Below are 9183 nucleotides of genomic sequence, written 5' to 3' on the forward strand. Positions count from 1 at the left end.
CCTCCATGACTGTACTTCAGGCAGTGTGGTCTGTGGGACGACCACATGCTCACCTTTCTCAGATTTGCTCCTTACATATCGCAGTCTTGAGCACAGACTCATAGAACTCAATCTGTTAGGGAAAGGGGGGGAATACTTTAAGGCACCAATTTAGGTAAATTATCTGGGACTGCATATATCAACCGATCAATAAATAAATTTGACTGAAGGGAAATGCACTGAATTATGTACCGAAGTACAATGCAAGGTTTAAAGCTAATGGCTTTGAATTATCGAGTACTTGAACCATTTATCAAAGTGCAAAGTAGCAATTATTTTGGAAATATTGTTCCTTTTTATTTATCACAAAGCCATTTCATTCCCTTTTAAATATTGCTACTTTGGTTGCTAAAGGGAAGGTTTCTAAAATGATGGAAGGCTGTAAGTAGCTTGTTGTTGACGGTGGATTTTAGCCTTATGACAGGACTTGGCTTAGCAAAACAGAAATCAACATGCCCCTTATCTAGGAAGCTTAGATAAGAGGGTAAGAAAGGCCTTGCTGAATCAAACCTGGGCCCACCTTTCCTTGTATCCTGTTTCCCTTGGATGCCTCTGGGAATCCCCACAATCTGGACACAGAGGCCAAAGTTCCTTGTTGTTACCTCCCAGCTACTGGCATTCAAAGGTACACTGCCTCCAAACCTGGAGGTTCCATTTAGCCATCTGGACTAATGGCAGTCATAGGCTTTTATTCCAAGAATTTTAAAGCCATCTAAACTAGTGGCCAGCACTACATCTTGTTGATTAAAAAATGTTTATATCTCCACACTGCGGACCTGAAGCAGTTTGTAATATATCATCCTCCTTACCTTCATTTTATCTTCACAACAATTCTGTGTGTAGGGTTGTCAACCTTTGGGTGTTGGCTGGAGATATGGGATTACAACTGATTTCCAGGCAACAGTGATCAGTGCACCTGGAGAAAATGGCCTCTTTGGAAGGTGGACTCTACGGTGTTATATCCGATTGATGTCCCTCCTCCCCAAACCCCGCCCTGCTCATGCTTCACCTCCCTAAATCTCCAGAAGTTCCACAACCCGGAGCTGGCAACCCTAATTCTGAGGTAGGTTAGGCTGAGAGTGTGTGACTGGTCCAGGGTTACCCAGCAATGGGCAGAGTGGGGATTTGAGCCTGGGTCTCCCAGATTGTAATCTAACCAACTACATCACACTGGCAGATGTTTGAGTGAAGCAGCACTCCTTGAGTCTGTGGGATGGACTATTGAGACCAGGGTGTTTTGTCGTTGCTGAGAGGCACTGTAGTTTCCATGTCTGAATAACCTGGAACTCAGACAAAAATGGGATTCCTGCTTACTCAGCTTTCCCAGTGGCTTGGGATATAGGGTTGCCAAGTCAACTCACCCCTCGGAGCGGGGGAGCCTTGCCGGCATCTGGGAGGTATTGATGGGAAGTGACATGCAACATTGCTGACGTTGGGGGCGTGGCCGAGTTCGTGGGGGGGAACCATATGGCTTTCCCCCCGGCGAGCTCAGCCACGCCCCCAACATTAGCAACGTGGCTGCTGATGACGCAGCTTCGGGGGCGGGGTTCCCCCCGAGGCCCGATTCCACCGCGGCGGAAATCGGGCCTCCGAAGCGGGCCCCATTTGGCAACCCTATTGGGATAGTCTGGCAACGTGCCACAATACTAGGGAGGAGGGTCTCTATGTGCAAAAATGCTGTTGTTTGTGTATGGCCTGTGTGCCCAAGGTGGGGAGGGGGCGGGGGCTGTGGCTCACTGGCAGAGCATCTGCTTGGCATGCAGAAGGTCCCAGGTTCAATCCCCGGCAACTCCAGTCAAAAGAATCAGGTAGGAGGTGATGTGAAAGATCTCAGCCTGAGACCCTGGAAAGCCACTGCCGGTCTGAGTAGCTGATAACTGACCTTGATGGGCCAAGGGTCTGTTTCGGTGTAAGGCAGCTTCAGGTGTGTTCATGTGTGGAGGGTTGAGTGGTCCAATAGGGCTTTCCTAAGCAGAGATGCCCCCGCAGATGCCCACTGATGCTGAAGGACTTGGATATTAAAGGACAGAAGGGCGGAGATCTTTTCGTGCTGAAGAAAAACGAAATGAGCTGAATAGTTCTTTATACTTTCAATGAACAGTGAAGTTCTTTTTGTAACAAGAAAAAAGTCTCCCCTGGTGCCAAAAACAAGAGGAATCAAATTAAAAAGAAAAAAGGGGGGGTTACAACTTTAACCCTGAATAATCTTGCAAGGCTTCAGTTGCCTGCTTTCAAGTCTAAATGTGAAAACAGAACAAAATGTCAGCACTACCATGGTGGAGGGGCTACCAGTGTGAACCACAAGCTGGAAAGTCCCCAGTTCAAAACTAAACTCTTCGTCTCTGCCTGAGTGTAACATTTGCAGCAGGGGAATAATGCCATGTGGGGTGACTGTGGTTAACGGTTGGTTTTGCCAGAGGGCTACTTTGAGTAGTGGGTGGAGGGCCATAATCCCACCTTGTTACCCCAAAGAGATCCGTGGCTCCACCACACTGGGGAAGGGGGATGGATAGAACTTTCCAAGAGCTGGATTTAGCTTTGTGGCTGCCAGTTATTGATCCCTATGGACTACTGTGGAAATGTATACTTTCTGTAAATGCTTTAATTTAAAACAACTACGGTACTACAAAATCTTAGTGGCTTTAGCTTTAGTGCAAGTGGTAATCAGATTGTCTGCATATTTTTTGTTAAAAAATTGGCCTCTCGCCTATGAAGAATAAGCTTGAGAAGTGAAGCTTTTCCTAGCATTCAGGAAAAGCACTAACCCCGCGTTCTGAGGTCTAACACTGTGGTGGGGAGGGGCTGTGGTGTGGGCTTCTCCTCCCTGGTCCAGGGCTTCTTATATCCTCCCAGCAGTGTAAGAGGGCAGGATCGGGCAGCATGTAGGCACATCATGTTATGGACCAGTAGCTTGCATCTGGCTATCTGAGCTCCTCTTAGATTTTGCTTTGGGAACACTCCTGAGTTAGAACAACATGGCCTCAAACTGTTTGGACAGCAAAGTACACATTGGCTGCGGGCACACGGGCAGGAAAATGCGAGGGGGAAGCGTGACTGTTTGCCCCGGGGCTAAAAACCGCGCGGTTGCACGAGCAGACCTACCGTGGAGGTCTCGTGGTAGGGGGGAGGTGCCGATCACTCCACAGTCCTGCGGCGCGGCAAAGAAGTGGGGCGCGGGGCAAACGGGTTTTTTTTTAAACTCAATTGTGCGCATGCTCCCTTGGGTGCTTGTGCGTATCCGTGGAGTCTTTGGGAAAAAAAACACCTTTTTGCGAGGGGACATGGGTGGGCGTCGGAACTACCACCGGAAACGCGATCAGACGCCCGCCCTTGCCCCGCGGTTTCAGGAAACTAGTACCTCCGAGGTACTAGTTTTTTACCACGCGTTTTCCGCGGGAAGCCTCGGGTTCGCCACGGGAGCTCGACACTTCCCAGATGTGGCGGTGAGATCGCGCCCGGAACATCTGCCTATCTTCCGTCCCTCTAGCGTGCCTAATGCTCCGTGCGACCGCGGCCATTGATTGGCTTTCTGTCTATGAAGGTTAATAATTCACGTTACTTTTCATGGGAATCAGGCTTTATTCAGACAGTAAAGATCCACCTTATGCTCCATTTAAGAGGCTCTCTAGGCGTAACTGAGTGGTGAGATTGGGTCTAGACAGTTCCAGAATGCAGATGGGGGAAATGGCATGTTGCGATTAGCTATTTTAAAAGCTCTACCCAGAGCCTCTCTTCCCCAACTCAAGGAGCTAATCCTGGCTAACCTCCACCTCACTAGCGCACAGTGAAGAAGGCAAGTGGCATCGCTTTCAGATCAGCACTCACTCAAAAACAGCTGCTTCAGTCATAGGAAGATACACCTCCCCAACATGCTGTGTTTGGCCCCAGCATGCACGGCAGCCATCTTGTGGCTTCTCCCTGTGACAGCCATTTTGTGGCGGCACCCACACACAGTCCTCAGACTTCCAGACTGCCCACAAGATCAATGAGGTTTGGGAGCCCTGTCCTACCAGTGACGCACCCCCAGGCTACTTGAGTCGGAAAAGAGTAAAATATGCACAGATCGTTATTGTCTAGAAATAACTAAGCGATAGGAGATTTAGTCCAACACCTTTTATTTATTTATTTATTTATTTATTTATTTTTGCTTACAGAAAACCTGATGCTGGATTGCAGATGGCTTACAACAATTTTCTGGCATGAAGACAGCTTCAAAGCACAAGCAAAAATAATCCCCACAGACAAATGAACTCAGAACAAAGGAAGAACAAAAAATAATGGTGTTTCCATGGCGTTGAAGAGTTCTTTATTTTTCCCCAAGTTTTCTTTTCTTAAAAAACGAACAAACAGGAACTTTCATGGGAACAAGACAGACTTACTCTTCAGGTGACAAATATTCAAGCATGTTCTTTTACTACATTTAAATTGAAAAAAGAAAGAAACTGAACGGAACACAGTGCCGAGAGAACCTGGGACACTGGAGACATCCGGTAGAATCGAACCTTCCTTAAAACTGTAATCCAAGAACTCGATGGAACACATTTGAACCCCTTTCAATTGATAACATCCTCTGTGTTTATAAAAGAGACAACATTATCCCAATAATATTTAGAGAATGGTTTGCAAATGTACCTTTTAATATCATATTTTAAGGAAATCCTGCAATATATTTAATTAGAAACAGAGTAACTTGGACTTTGGGCACCTTCTCTTTCTTGGCAAGGTAGTTTTATTTGCAGCCAAGGAGACTTTTTGATTATTTAAAAGTTGTGGGTGGTTTTGTCACACCCTCTCTATGTTAACCGTTATCAGCATCACGGGCAGCAGGAGGCCCTCATCAGAGACTAAAAATCCCTGATCACAAACTGAAACCCCAGAGGGTAGTTCCTGTCTTCTGAGCCATGTTTTTGAACAGAAGGGAAACCCATAGTGCCATCCTAAGCAAAATCCCACCCTTGTAAGCCCACTGCTATCAGTGAGCCTAGAAGGGTGTCACTCTGCAGAAGATGGCACTGTGGGCCATTCACACATCACAAAGCAGCTCCCAGTGAGCGTACCTGGGTCATAAACATTTTCACATGCACTCTCATGTTTTTAAAAAAGTTGTACGCTTAAAAACGGGAAATGTACACCTAAAGACCCCCAGCATGTATGGCATAAAAAATTGTTCCAAGGTCCTTTGAACTGAGAGTAATCAAAACATTTAAATTCAGAAGGCCTAAAGGCTGGCAAAGCTATACTGTCTGCAAACCCCACACCGCTCCCCAGTCCCCCAACCTGTTTTAAAGCACAGTTCTCTACGTCACAACTGCTATCATATAACTAAGCTGCATATGTAACCTTCTAAACAGCAGGCTTGGAAAGGTTCCAGCGTTGGCAATTTTTCTTTTCTTTTTCTCCCCCGTCTCCTCTCTCACTCTCTGCCTGAGTACCTGTACTTGGTAGGTTTCTGTTCTTTGATAAGCTCTTCTTATTTGCCGGGGCTGCCAATGCGTTCTTGGATCAGCTTCTCGCTCAACTCCCACAAGGCCTGAGCGGTTGTCTCGTTCTCTGCCTCTTCCGATGGGGTGCAGCGGCAGCAGTTGTTGAAGTACATCCCTCCCAGGCCTTCCAGCTCAGGGGCGCAAGCACAGTAGACACTGGTGGCGGCTCCTTGTTGCTGCAATTAAACAAAATGATGATATATGTGAGTTTTAAGAGAGGTCACGTCTGAGATACCTGACGAATAATGTCAGGGGCAATTTAGCAATTACACTTGGTCCCAGAGCCCCCGAAAGGCTTGGCTAAGACAGGGGTCCACTCTGCCTTCTTTCAGAGCATGCTGTTGTCAAGCAGGAACATCTAGTTAAGTACGGAGCCACCAGGTGTTGTTTTCTAATGAGCTACTAAAAGCATTACTCTTAAAAACAATAGAAGTATCCTGATAATTTATGTTATTTCTATACACACATCTCATCCATTCAATGATAAAAATGTAGGGTTGCCAAATTTGGGCTGGGAAATTCCTGGAGATTTGGGGGAAGCTTGGGGAGGGTGGAGTTTGGGGAGGGAAGGACTTCAGTGGGGTAGAATGCTATAGAGCCGTTTTCTCCAGGGGAACTGATCTTTGCTGTTTAGAGATCAACTTGTAATTCCGGGTTTCTCCAGGCTCCACCTAGAGGTTGGGAACCCTATAAATAATATAGCAGCAATAGCTAACAATGGGTAGACATTTGGGAAGAAAAGTGATGGTGCTTTCAGGCCAAGACCACAAAAGGTGTTCATCTGCCCCAGCTAGATAGCTCAATTTCAGGAATCCAACTCTTATACAACTTGACTGAATGAGTTGGCAGTTACTTTGGTCTACTGTCCCAGCGACAACAAAAGGTATTGGCATGTATGACTCAGGTTTGCCATCTGTCAGAGAACAGAGCTTGATGCTAATAATCATGAGGATTTTTTTAAGCCAACAGGTGTTGCAAGTCCCTCAAAGTTCTCTACAGGCAAGCACTCTTGGCCTCCTTCAGATGTAGGGTTGCCATTCCCCAGTTTCGAGAATGGGATACCCCAGTTTTTGGGGAAACTCTACCCCCAAACACCAACATTGCCACATGACATCCCCGATGTGCTGACGCCACACGGAAGTGAAATCATCGCATTGGAGCATTGCACGGCGACACTAGTTTTTGGGCAAAACTCTATGCTTTGATGTCGAGTTTTGCCCCCAAAACCAGACCGTCACTGCACAACATCCCCAATGTGATGATGTCACTTCTGTGTGATGTCAGCACATTGCATCGCTCCACCCCGCTCCCGGAACATTCTCTCCCACCCCCGCTGGTGTGGACATCGGATCTGGCAACCCTATTCAAATGCTTTGTTTAAAAAAAGGTGTTACAGTTGCGTCTTATTTCCAGATTGCTAACCCACTAGCAAAGGACTGCTTGCATGTAGAGCAGCACATGGGGGGCTCATAAATGGAGTGGGATAGCCCATAAGGCTAGGATTGAGGTGAGTGAGAAAAGAAAGAAAAAAAGGAAGTCATGGTAAGCAAGATAGGCTTAATGACCATCCAATTCATTCCTTTCCAGACCCATCCTATTCTTTTGCAAGGGTGTCTGGGCAGCATATTTCTACCTCCCCTTCACATGGAATTCACAGGGCCTTTTTAAGCAGAATTATAACCTGCAGCCCTAATAGCCCATACCAGCCTGATCTTGGATAGGAGACCACCAAGGAAGACTGGGGCTGCTACGCAGAGGAAGGCAAAGGCCAACCACCTCAGCTCATCTCTTGCCTTGACAACCCAGTGAGGGGGAACTTCATGGGGTTGCTATGAGTCATTGACTTCAATGTCCTTCGAAGGGCGCATGTAACTCTGCTTGGGACTGCACCATCAGTCTCACAAGCATGGCTGTTTCTGGTCATTTCACTAGTGCCCCCTGTCCTTTAAGTCTCTTGATGAACAATGAAACAGGACCACGTTAGCCAGTATGTTAAAGATTTGATCCGCTTTTACTGATAATACCGCTGTAGGCCAGATCAAAACGTAACCACAACAAATGCTCTTAAAAAGGAGCTTGCTTTTTTTAAAAAAAGAAAGAACGAAAGATCCAAGCGCAAACTTTGAACCATGCTGAGAATTTTTCTCACTTACTAAGACAACACCATCTATAGGAATATTTCACTGATCAAACAGTCTTTGGTGGGTCTTGAAGAGAGACACAAAAATATAGCTGTAGAAGCGAGGGGTGGGAACACACACACACGGTCACACAAGAAGCTGCCTTATACTGAATCAGACCCTTGGTCCATCAAAGTCACTACTGTCTACTCAGACCAGCAGCAGCTCTCCAGGGTTTCAGGCAGAGGTCTTTCATATCACCTATTGTCTGGTACTTTTAATTGGAGGTGCCAGGGATTGAACCTGGGACCTTCTGCATGCTAAGCAGATTCTCTACCACTGAGTCACAGCCCCCTCCCAAACTGACATCATTTGCACAGCTTGAAGTGTGTGGAGAGTCATACTTGTGCAGTGCACTTATGGAGCTCTGGTTCAGGTTGGCAGACTTTGCAAACATTCTGCTCTGTTTTCTTGATGGGTGGAAGCCACATCTATAGAGTTTGAGATCCTGTTTTAGCGTTGTAAAGGGGGGGGGGGCATGTTTTCCAGATTCCTTGACATTTACTGCTTTGCTGTTCTACGGCAACCTAATGGAATTTATTTTTTATTATTATTTTTTAAAACCCTTTTGTTCCAAACAAGCCTGGCCACTTCAATTATGGTCTATCACATAAAGTGCCACTGGGACTGGTGCCAAAACTGTCCATATATCTCCAGTCAACAACTTAAATGGTGTGGGTGACACCAGCCACAGTAAAGAATGTGGATCTTAATTTGTACAACTCCAGGGGTTTTCTGCTCTCTTCAAGTCCTGTTTCTAGCAATATATAAATCTTTATGAAATATGGTAGCTAGGCTAGAGCTGGGAAGAAGCCATTTGCTCCCTAGTGTCCATTTCTCTCCATTCAAAGCATAAACCTACGCAAGTAGGACTGCCATGCCTCACCACCACCCCACCTGTGGCCGTCTAGAGGCAAATGGTTGAATATGGAGTTCACAACTGTATGTCTTGAGTGGGGCAATTTAGATGAGGAAAAGGTACAGGAGAAGGCAGAATCCTGCTTCCTGGAAATATTGGTGGTTCATTGTTGCAACAAAAGAAGTTTCTAGCCCTCATGGCTGCATGAAAACACAACGACAGTGCCTGTCGAAACCAAAGGAATATGATTAAGGAACAAACTAAACTGTACTCTGGAAGATCCCTGACTGGACTACTACTGTTCAATTTAAATGCCTTGGGTGGGGTGATAATGTGATTGGGGAAGGGGCAAATGGGCTCAGATTGCTAACACCTCCTATACCTTTTTCTTGCTCTAAATTACTCCGCTTCAGTTACAATTTTTTGGGGGGGGGGGGGGGGAAAGGGAGATACAGGTACAATGCGTGCTGCTGCTATTTTCCTCCTGTAAAACAAATATGGGGGTGACTGCGGAAATGGGAAGGGTTAAATGTCCCCAGCTCTGCTCCCCCGATAAAATCAGCAGCTTCTGTAAAACCCACAAACCCATGTCCCGGTCTCCACATGAACTAAGGAAGTGAAA

General features: G+C 46.4%; 1 non-coding gene across 1 annotated transcript; it reads right to left on the minus strand.

The window, feature by feature from the left end:
• Positions 1 to 7924: 7924 nt before the first annotated feature.
• TRNAA-AGC lies at positions 7925 to 7996 on the minus strand. The gene has a single exon. It is a non-coding gene; the product is annotated as a tRNA-Ala (tRNA).
• Positions 7997 to 9183: the final 1187 nt, after the last annotated feature.

This window comes from Gekko japonicus, unplaced genomic scaffold (genome assembly GCF_001447785.1).
Source record: "Gekko japonicus isolate JY-2015 unplaced genomic scaffold, Gekko_japonicus_V1.1 scaffold271, whole genome shotgun sequence".
Taxonomy (NCBI): Eukaryota; Metazoa; Chordata; class Lepidosauria; order Squamata; family Gekkonidae; genus Gekko; species Gekko japonicus.